Below are 10,906 nucleotides of genomic sequence, written 5' to 3' on the forward strand. Positions count from 1 at the left end.
TATAGGGGCAGAAAGAACAAAAGTAAAAGAAAGGATGCATATAAAGTTATTAATATGGATATTGAGATAGATTATATAGATAGATCACAGACATAGAGAGATTATATATTCTAAACTAGATTTGGATTGTCACTGTTTATTAATTAGATGAGATTCTCCATTCCAACTACAGCCAACTTCTAGCTTTTGTTTGTAGGCTATATTCCAGTAAGATCCCTCTTACCTTAGGCTGGGTTGCAGATATTAAACCTTGACTTACCTGGCTTGTTTCATGAGAAACAGTTTATGTTACCACCACTAGCGGCCATGCTTATTTTTAGTAGCTTTTCTGAGTTTCTGGAGTAATATGTAGCAAAACAAATCTCATGAGAATGAAAAAATATTCAGTGATCTCTGACAGTGCAATGTAATCAGGTTCCAGAATGTTTATAGCCTTTGTCAAAAGAATGGAACTAAGATGAAACTAAGGTACTTGGTACAATATTTCACAATCCCTCCCATCACCATAACAACAGATAACCCAAGTATCTGGGACATTAGTAGTATATCGAGACACTCAGCTTTCCTTTGTGAACTTTACTTTCAATTTGTAGATGTTTGCCTTTGGAGGTTTCATGTTCTTTTTCTTAAGAAGTTTTGGCAGCTTAGGTCAGTATGCACTAATTTAGGATCTGGAAAAATATTCCAAAGGGGACTAGATGTAACCAACATTTTTGACATTATGCATATTACTGTTCTTGCTTCTATACAGACTCAATAGGCCAAAAAATTAAATAAACTAATCTTTTATACTATCTTAATAAACTGAAAGGTAGTAGAGAGTGAGTTATGTTACTGTCTAGGGTAAAAGCTGTCCAGACAAGAGAAATCAAGGATGCATGAATCTTAAAACAAAAGAACACAAGGAAGGTTTGACAAGCAACACAGAGACGCATCTAGCAGGAGAGGAGAGAGAAGAAGGAAGAACGGAAGTGGAGGCTAGACCACACAGGGACACATACATCTTTGTGAGGCTTTTGGCAGCTCCTCTGTGTAACATGAGAAACCATTGAAATATTTTTTTTAAATTGAGGTGAAACTCACGTAACTTAAAATTAACCATTTTATTTTTTAAATATTTTTTATTGAAGTGTAATGAACATACAGTCTTATGTTAGTTTCAGGAGTACAGTACAATGGCTCAACATTTCTATGTATTACTCAGTGCTCATTACAATAAGCATACTCTTAATCCCTTTTATCTATTTTAAAGTAAACAATTCATTTAGTACATTATAGTGTTGTGCAACCACCACCTTGATCCAGTTCAAAACATTTTCATCAGTCTAAACTAAGACTCTGAATACATTAAGGAATGACCCTCCATGTCCTCCTACCCTCAACCCTTGGTAACCATCAATCTGCTTTTTGTCCAGTGGATTAACCTACTCTGAATATTTCCTATACATGAAGTCTTTCTGTGACCTTTTGTGACTTAGTATACTGTTTTTTAGGTTCATCCATGTTGTAGCATGTATTAGCACTTCATTTCTTTTAATGGCTGAAAAATATTGCAATAATATATGAATACATGAAGATTAATTTATCCATTCATGTATTGATGGACATTTGAGTTGTTTCTACCTTTTGGCTATTGTGAATAACGTTTCCATGCACATTCATTTGCAATTTTGTTTGACACCCGTTTTCAACTATTTTGGATATATACCTAGGAGCAGAATTGCCTAGTTACATATAATTGTGTATTTAACTTTGTAAGGAACAAAAACTTGTTTTCAGTGAAGGAATTTTGGTAAGAGAAAGGACCTGATATAATTTATGATTTAAAAGATTATTCTTAGTACTATGAAGAGAATAGCTTTCAGAGAATCAAGGCAGAAGCAATGAAATAATTCAGGATTTAACTACAATCATCTGCCTTGAAGCAGCATATAAGCAATGGAGAACAGAGAAAAGTGCTCCAATTTAGGGTAGAAAGGAAAAGATGACAAAATTTGCTGATGGCTTGGACATAATGGAAATAAAGGTGGTAAGGATGATTGTAAAATATCTGACTTGAGGAATTGGAAGACAGAAATGACCAGTGTTTTCTAAAAGGGAAACTGTGGAGTATTAGGTTTAGGGAATATAACCAAAGGTTCAACCTTGTATATCTTAAATTGGCAATATCTCTTTAACATCTGTATCAGATGCTATAACTATGTAACAAACTGCTACAAAATTTTGTGGTTTATTTGGTTTATGAATCTTTGTATTAGCAACTGGGTCTGAGCTCAGTTGACTGGTTCCACAGACCTCATAGGGGGTTACTTGTAACTACAATAACCTAGTGGGTTAATTGCAGGATAGTTGACCTATGGTGTCTCAGATGGGATAGATCATTCTCCTCCACACGATCTTGTCCTCTGATACACTATCCTAGGTTTTTATTTTTGTTTTTGTTTTTTGGCTTTTGTTTTTGTTGTTTTTTTTTTTTTTACTTTGAGTGAGAGAGAGAGAGAGAGAGAGAGAGAGAGGGAGGGAGATAGTATGAGCAAGGGGGAGGGGGAGGGAGAGAGGGAGAAGCAGACTCCCTGCTGAGCAGTCCCTCCCCTCCCCCACTGATGCAGGGCTAGATCCCAGGATACCAAGATCATGACCTGAGCCACAGGTAGACATTTAACTAACTGAGCCACCCAGGAACCCCCATCCTAGACTCTTCTATGTGGAAATTTCAGGGCAAGATAAGAAAGTATGAAAATTGCAAGTTACTTTGAGTTTTGGCTTGCAACTTACACAATATCACTTTCGCTACATGAAAGAGATCAATGAAATAAGTTATAGATTCAACCAAGATTCGATGGGGCAAAGAAGATTCAACCTCTTGATAGGACTATCAATATCACATTGAAAAGATATATATATATATATATGAAAAAAATACATATAAAGCCAGAGTAGAATCAGTGGCTTTTTAAAAATAGTTTAATCTATCACAGTATCAAAGTTGTGATATTGTACACATAATCAGTTACATGTTCCTGAAGTTCAGGAGGGAAGATTTGGCTGACAAGTGCATGGAGATTGATGAAGAGAATCTTTCCAAATGCTGAGCCCTGATGTTATCTGGAAATTTGAAAAACAATGAAATAAGGAGGAAACGGATGTATCAGGGAGGTAAGAGGAGACCAAGTAAAAGTTGTGTCCAGGAAGTTAAATTTGGCATTGAAATGCACCAAAAATGACTGTGCGTTTGTTGTTTATGCAGTAACTAGTGGCTTTTCTAACAGTTAAGTATCTTTGAAGTTACCTGACCAACATAGTGACTGTTTTCTCTGTAGCCCTAGGCTAAGAGAGGGGCAGTAGTTTATGTGAATACCAAAATTTTTTCTGTACTAAGCTCATTAAAAGATCTAAACTTCCATTAATATCCAGGGAAAGTAGGCCAGAAATTGTCTGCAATGCTAATGGGAGCTATGAATTTGAATTTTCATTGAAGTAATAAGGCCATGTGTTTTAAACAGTGGTAAAACTCAGTGGTGAGGGCAATTGAAAGACATTCACTTTATAACCAAGTTGAAAAGCATAATATTTATTAAACATCTTCCTATCCATAAAATTTTTCTAGGTCCTCACAATTACAGAAGATTGAACAAACCACTTGATCTTGTTTTCCAATGAGTTGCCATTTAAATAGGACCTCATAGATGAGATAATAAATTGTATAAACTGCTAAGGAGAAAAGAAGACTGATCATATTGACAGAGACATACCTATGCAAATCATGGAAAGATATACTTAGTAACAGAGTACAGGAGAGAATGCATACATTAAAAAAAAAAAAAAGAGTAGGCATTAGGGGGCCGGAGCAAAATCCCAACCAATTAGTAGTGTCTATAAACAAATCTCTTAGTCTAATAAAAACATCAGCTCTCATTTATGGTTTTTACAATATTTGAAGCACCATTCTAAGTACACCCATATCTATTTACGTAGTCATCGCAGCAACTAATAAGGTACAAAACATTCTCTTGTGCTTACTTGTTTGCAGTGCACTTGGCCCGCACCCACCTCCCACAAATGCATGGTTCCGTGACTCTCTGCTTTCCTGCCTCTCAGAGTTCCTCTAAAGCCTTAAAGCCATGCAGGTTGGGAGCAGTCCTTAACCAATGAGGGACAGGAGTCAGTGGATAATTACCTCAGCTTTCTTCCCTTTGGACAGATCATCTTGAGATGAATTCTATGGAGTTCCTTGCACAATCCCCAGAGCAACTGAGCTTTAGTTGTCCACCAGAGAAGCTAGTTTAGAGATGCATCTTTCATTACCTTTTCTTCCTTTATTATTTCATTGTCCTGTTTTCTTCACTCTGCTTTCTGTGATTACCTTTCAAATGAATTGTATCCAAATCCATGTCTCAGGTACTGTTTGTAGAGAGCCCAAACTAACCCAAACAAATTGTTCTTCATTTTAACAGATAGAAAAAGGAGGTTATAAACATTTAAGAATTTGATCAAAATCATCTACAGACATTATTAGAATTTAGATTGGCCCCTAATCTTCTATCATTAAACAATACTTAATCTCTCAGAATCAAGATTTTCATTATTTAATTTTTACACATAAATAAAAGATTTATAAACCCCACTGTAGGTTTCTATGATTCCAAATCATAATTTCTTATGCATAAAATAAAGAAAATGTACTTTCTTGATAAGAAATTAAGACAGAACACTAAATATTCTGTGACAGAAAAGCTCTATTTCTCTACTATTCTCAAAATAAATTATTAAAGGAATATTCTCATATTTTAATCTCTGAATGCTTTATTGCAATAGGTAATACATTGAAAGATCCTATTTTTTAGGATTCTTAAAAGGTTTTCTTTGTAATCTCTAACTGGTGGTTAAGATCCTTCCTCCTGGATTTACAGGGACTTAGATGACAATTATAGCCTCCACTTATATGCAATTTTATTGTTTAAAGTACTTGCACATATGTTATTTCCCTTAACTGTTACAACAACATTATGAGGTAGACGAAATAATTTTACAGATGAGGAAACTTAATTGCAGCGATTGAATCTTGCCCACATTAATGTACTTGGCATATAGCAGAGCTAGGTAATGAATCTACATCTTCTTGTGACCCAAAGCAGGGATTTGTCTCCCGTAGCTTAGCCATTTACGAAGTCTTTGACTACAGCCAATGCTGAGGAAGACAGTAAGAAATTAATTCTCTGGGTGGGTCATGTGGAAAGGAGATGGTTTGTGAGTTTATAAATAGCGGCTTCCTGTGAATTGCCACCTTTTATTCTCTACATTTCCAAAGTCTATGTGGATGCATAGAGAAATTGGGTTCTAATAGAAGTTACAGAAAAGAAATATAGTGTTTCACTACCAAGAACTTAAGTTTTAGATCCAGACAGGAATAGATCATTATTCAACTCCACTGGAAATTCTTACCACTTACAGTTCTTCAGGCTCTTCACCTTTAGTTTGTTAACCTTTATAATTTATTTTAAAGATGTTCTTTATTTGTTCATGAGAAACACAGAGAGAGAAGCAGAGACAGAGACAGAGGGAGAAGCAGGCTCCCTGCAGGGAGTCTGATGTGGGACTCGATCCCAGAACCCTGGGATCACCACCTAAGCCAAAGGCATATGCTCAACCACGAGCCACCCAGGAATCCCAGTTTGTTCATCTTTAAAATGATACTGATAGGGGAAGCCTGGGCGGCTCAGTGGTTTAGCGCCTCCTTCAGCCCAGGGCTTGATCCTGGAGACCCGGGATCAAGTCCCACGTCAGGCTACCTGCATGGGGCCTGTTTCTCCCTCTGCCTGTGTCTCTGCCTCTCTCTCTCTCTCTCTCTCTCTCTCTCTCTCTTTGTGTGTGTGTCTCACATAAATAAATAAATAAAATCTTTAAAATAAAAAAAATAAAAGTAAAATGATACTGATAATGATGTTTCAAATAAATACGAACATGAACTTAATTTCAAACATAGAGCAGAGTCAAGTCATAAATAGCCATGATCAACCTTTTGCTAATTTCTATATTCTGTTTTTCAACACATTGAAAAGGAGAAAACAAAAGAATCTATGTAAAATTACTTCACACTGGCCCTTTCTTAAAAGGGAACTCATTTTTAAGTTAGTTTTTTTCAATCTGAGCAGTTTTATAGGGCAAGATTTTCTATGTTCTTCATCCTTTCACCCCCAACTGAAGAGCGAGAAATTCTATCTGCATGACATTTTCATGTAATATTAACAAGTCAACAATACCTACTCTGATCTACAAATACCCCAAGCTCTGTTCTAATCTGTTGACACCATGTCTTCTTTTTTTCCTACAAGTTATTGATATCCTTTAAAACATTTATTTTGGTAAAATATACATAAGATAATATTTATCATCTCAACTCTTTTTTTAGAAGATTTTTATTTATTTATTCATGAGAGACACACAGAGAGAGAGAGAGAGAGGCAGAGACACAGGCAGAGGGAGAAGCAGGCTCCATGCAGGGAGCCCCACGTGGGACTCGATCCCGGGTCTCCAGGATCACGCCTTGGGCTGAAGGCAGTGCTAAATCGCTGAATCACTGGGGCTGCCCTATCATCTCAACTCTGTAAATTTATTCACATGGTTGTGTAACCATCACTACAATCCATCCTTATAAACCCTTTTGTTCTGTAAAATCAATACTTTATATATACTAAACAATAACTCCTCTTCTCCCCTCTCACCAGCCCGTGGCAACCACCATTCTACTTGTTGTCTCTGAATTGGACTATTCAAAATACCTCATATAAGTGGAATCATGCAACATGTATCTTTTTGTGGCTGACTTATTTCACTTAGCATTATGTCCTCTAGGTTCATCTCACATTGAAACGTGTATCAAAGTTGCCTTCCTTTCTCTGAGGGCTAAATAATATTATACTGTATGTATAAACAACATTTTATGTATCCAATCATCCATTGATGATGCTTGGATTGCTTCAACTTCAACTCTATTGTCAACAGTGCTGCTCTGAATGTGGGTGTATAAATATCTCTCCTAGATTGTGCTTTCAGTTCTTTTAGATTTAGTAGACTTGCTGGATCATTTAGTAGTCCTATTTCAATTTTTTGAGAAAATCCCATGCTATTAGCCAGAAAAGAAGTTGCACCCTTTTTCATTCCCATCAACAGTAACCAAGAGTCATGAGGTGACTGCTTATTATAGCTTTGATTTGCAATTACCTAATGATTGAGTATCTTTTCACATGCTTGTCAGACATTTGTATATCATTCTGGGGGGAGATCTCTATACATCTTCTTTGCCCATTTTTAAAACTATGAATACTTCATGTGTTTGAATATTGTCCTTGCACCAGAGCCTGTTAATCTTCTCTGTATCTTTATAATTTTAGTATATATGCTGCTAAAGCAAACATCTAACTTGTGGATGCTTAGTTTGAATTTTTAGTGTTTCATTAACACATTTTCCTCTTCCCAACAAACCACCATCCCCCACTGTGCACCTACAGTCAACATTTTTCCTATAAAAAACATAAAAGGAGATTTGTATATATATTTGAACTTATTTCTTGTTCATGTTCAAGTTATTGTATCTTTCCCTTGCTTGATTATTTATAGTCTTTGAGTTTTGTTTTGTACTTTTTCACATCACTAGGTTTAGGGAAGTGGAAAACTTTAAGGTCTGACTTAATGATGCCACCTTAAACAGCCTGATCAAGGTAGAGATGAGTAAGGAGCAATATTTCAACCTTGCATCTAAAGAGGACATTAATCTTGCTCTTTTTAAAAAATTTTTAATCAGAAGTTCCTAATTTTCTCACCATTGATATAAAAATCATTTATGCTTGCAGTGCAACCAACATAAATCATTAACACACAAAAGAATAGTAAGCAATCTTTAATCAATATCACTTCCTTCTATGAGACTCAGTGGAAATGAAAAAAAATACAATTTGTTATCGATCAAGAGTCTTGCAAATATTTATGCAGGGTCCCATATCTTCCCAGTTACCTACTTTGCTGTAGCCATGCTGGCCTTTTTTATGTTTTTAGGACAAATCAAGGTCATTTTCTTCACATGAACTATGCACATTTTTTTTAATTTCATCTTTCATAGCGGTTTTAGCTCAATGCCATCTCCTTAGAGAGGCCTCCTGACATCTAACTCAATGGTGCTATCTCCTGGACAGTCATTTTCTATTGCTGCATCCACTTTGTTTTCTTCGCAGCACAATGACCTTCTTATCTTATTAATTATCTTATTAATTATTTACTGGTACACTTTTATTTTCAGCCTCCCTCCCTTATTATGATATATGTTCCATGATTGCAGAGGACTGTGCCCTTGTTCACTTCAGTGCCTGAACCAGTGCCTGATTAATAGTTATGTTTAGGGATCCCTGGGTGGCTCAGCAGTTTGGCGCCTGCCTTTGGCCCAGGGCACGATCCTGGAGTCCCGGGATTGAGTCCCGCGTCGGGCTCCTGGCATGGAGCCTGCTTCTCCCTCCTCCTGTGTCTCTGCCTCTCTCTCTCTTTCTATCATAAATAAATAAATCTTTAAAAATAGTATATGTTTAATAAATATGTGATGAATTAATACTTGGCAACAATGTCAATTAGAGATAAAAAAACATTTTCTGTAAAAGGACAGATATTTTAGGTTTTGCAGACTATATGGTCTCTGTTACAACTGCTCAACCTTGCTAGGGTAAATCAAAAGCAGCCATTAAAAAAAAAGAATAAGCTTGACTGTGTTGTATAAAATTTTATTTACAGAAACAAGGAATAGACTAGATTTGGCCTATGGATCATAGTGTACAGACTGTCAGAGTAGATCATCTCTTGTCAATTTTGGTGGCAAGGTATACTCAGGTGCTGATTCATTCATTTTGGCTAGTGTTTGCAAAAGAAACAAAGATAAAATTGAATTTACTTCAAAACTGTAAGTGATAATTTAGATAAAGATTAAAAGAATATTCCAGATTTTCTGTGGAGTAGTATAATTCTTGTTCAATCAGCAGCATTAGTGGGAAAAGGCAATTGGTGTTATATTTACATGTTGGTAGGAGAAAATGTGAAATCATCTTTACTGAATAGCAGTGGTACTAATACCTGAGTGTGCTTTCAAATCATCAGTGATTGCCAGATCACACCCCAAGGTGACCAGTAACTCTGGGGTGGTGCCTGAGAATTTGTGCTTCTATCTAGTTCCAGGTGATGCTAATGCTGGTGGGGTAAAAGCTGGTAAATGGAGAGGAGATGCATGTGAAGATGTGGCTAAGGTAATATAGGTAAGAAATGGTCCGCATGATGGTAGGGGCTGTGGAAATGATAAGCAGGATAAAAATGAGAGGGAATTATCCAGAAGAGTAGTACACACAGGAGTTAATTTATAGAAAAACCGAATTTATGGGAAAAAGATGAAATGGCCCTTGGGGGATATATTGAATAAGAAGAGAATAAAGCCTCAGAAATAAACCATATTAGATTAACTGCATTTTTTTTTCTTTAACAGAAATACTAGACTCTAGTCATATGGCTGCATTGGATTACACATGGCATTTGATGATATATTTCCTGATATTGGATGAATCGACCCACTGACTTTGACAATATATGGCATTAGCACCTGCTTTATCAATGTAGGCAAAGGATGTTGACACATGTGCAGAACAATTGCGAAGCAGGATGACTAATGGTGGCAGTGTCTTCCCTCAGCCATATACCATTGACATATATGTCAGGATGGCTAAATTGATGTTTTTGACATAAAACTAGAGGAAATGTGTTAAATGAGAGAATGTGACATGATGAAGTAAAAAGTTAAATCTTATCACATTTTTTTAAATAAACAAAAAAATCTAGCTCTTTTCCTAGGAGGAAAAGAGAAACAACATGTGGAGCTGAAAAATATCAATACTAAGATGGGATACACAAATTTAAGTGTGTATGTAATCTAATTAAGTATAAATGGACCAAACTTTCCAATTAAAGGAAGAAAGCTTCAGATAGGCTCAAAAATTTAAAATTAAGAGTTAAAAAAAGTCAAAACTGGACTATATGCTGTCTACATGAAATTGAAAACAAAGAATAGAAAAAAATATGGCATGTATACTTTAACAAAAAGAAAAAATACTAAACAAAGTATATTTTAAGACAAGGCTTATTACCCAAAATAAGGTGGAACGTCCCATCATGATAAAAGGAAGTTACCTAGGAAAATATACTAATACTAAATGTGAATATACCTAATAAGAGAGCTTCAATAGGCATGCAGCAAAAGCTATCAGAATCAAAGGAAGAAATAGAAAAATCTACGATTAAACTTGTTAATGTTCATTCCCCTCCTTCAGTTATTGGCAGAACAACTAAGTAAACAATTCAGTAAATATATAGTGGGCTCAACATAATCAGCTTGAATTAATCGACATTTAAGGAATCTTCTCCTAAAAGATCAAAAGCTATAAACTTTCGGAGGAAAAGAAGCAAGTCTCTGAGTGGCTCTCCACATTTATTATTTTCCAGGCATATCAGACATAGCTATAGGGGTATATGTCCTTTTTGGGACCTGTGCACCTTCTGCAGCCCACTTCCTATTGAGAGTTATTTTAAGACTTGCCAAAACAATAACAGAACTTTCAGATGAGGCTAATGTTCTTTGCAACTTAATTTTTTCAAAATCTGATTAGCTTTCTTATTTTTTACTTGTAATCAGTTTTACGTATGAGTAGCCACACCAAAAATTATTTTTGAAACAGTTCTCCGATGTTCTTTATTTACTTGTTTTCCAGTTCCCTTAAACAGCTCAACTTAACAGCAGAAACCTAAGGAGATGAGGCCTGAATATAGTACACCTCAAATCTGACCACTTTACTGAAGTAAAAATGATCATCATGTCTTTGTAAAA

The 10,906-nt window shown here is 35.7% G+C and overlaps 1 non-coding gene across 1 annotated transcript; it reads right to left on the reverse strand.

The window, feature by feature from the left end:
* Nucleotides 1-7,309: 7,309 nt before the first annotated feature.
* LOC129507439 (U6 spliceosomal RNA) lies at nucleotides 7,310-7,411 on the reverse strand. The gene has a single exon (XR_008664007.1). It is a non-coding gene; the product is annotated as a U6 spliceosomal RNA (small nuclear RNA).
* Nucleotides 7,412-10,906: the final 3,495 nt, after the last annotated feature.

Source organism: Nyctereutes procyonoides, unplaced genomic scaffold, assembly GCF_905146905.1.
Source record: "Nyctereutes procyonoides isolate TBG_1078 unplaced genomic scaffold, NYPRO_anot_genome, whole genome shotgun sequence".
Lineage (NCBI taxonomy): Eukaryota > Metazoa > Chordata > Mammalia > Carnivora > Canidae > Nyctereutes > Nyctereutes procyonoides.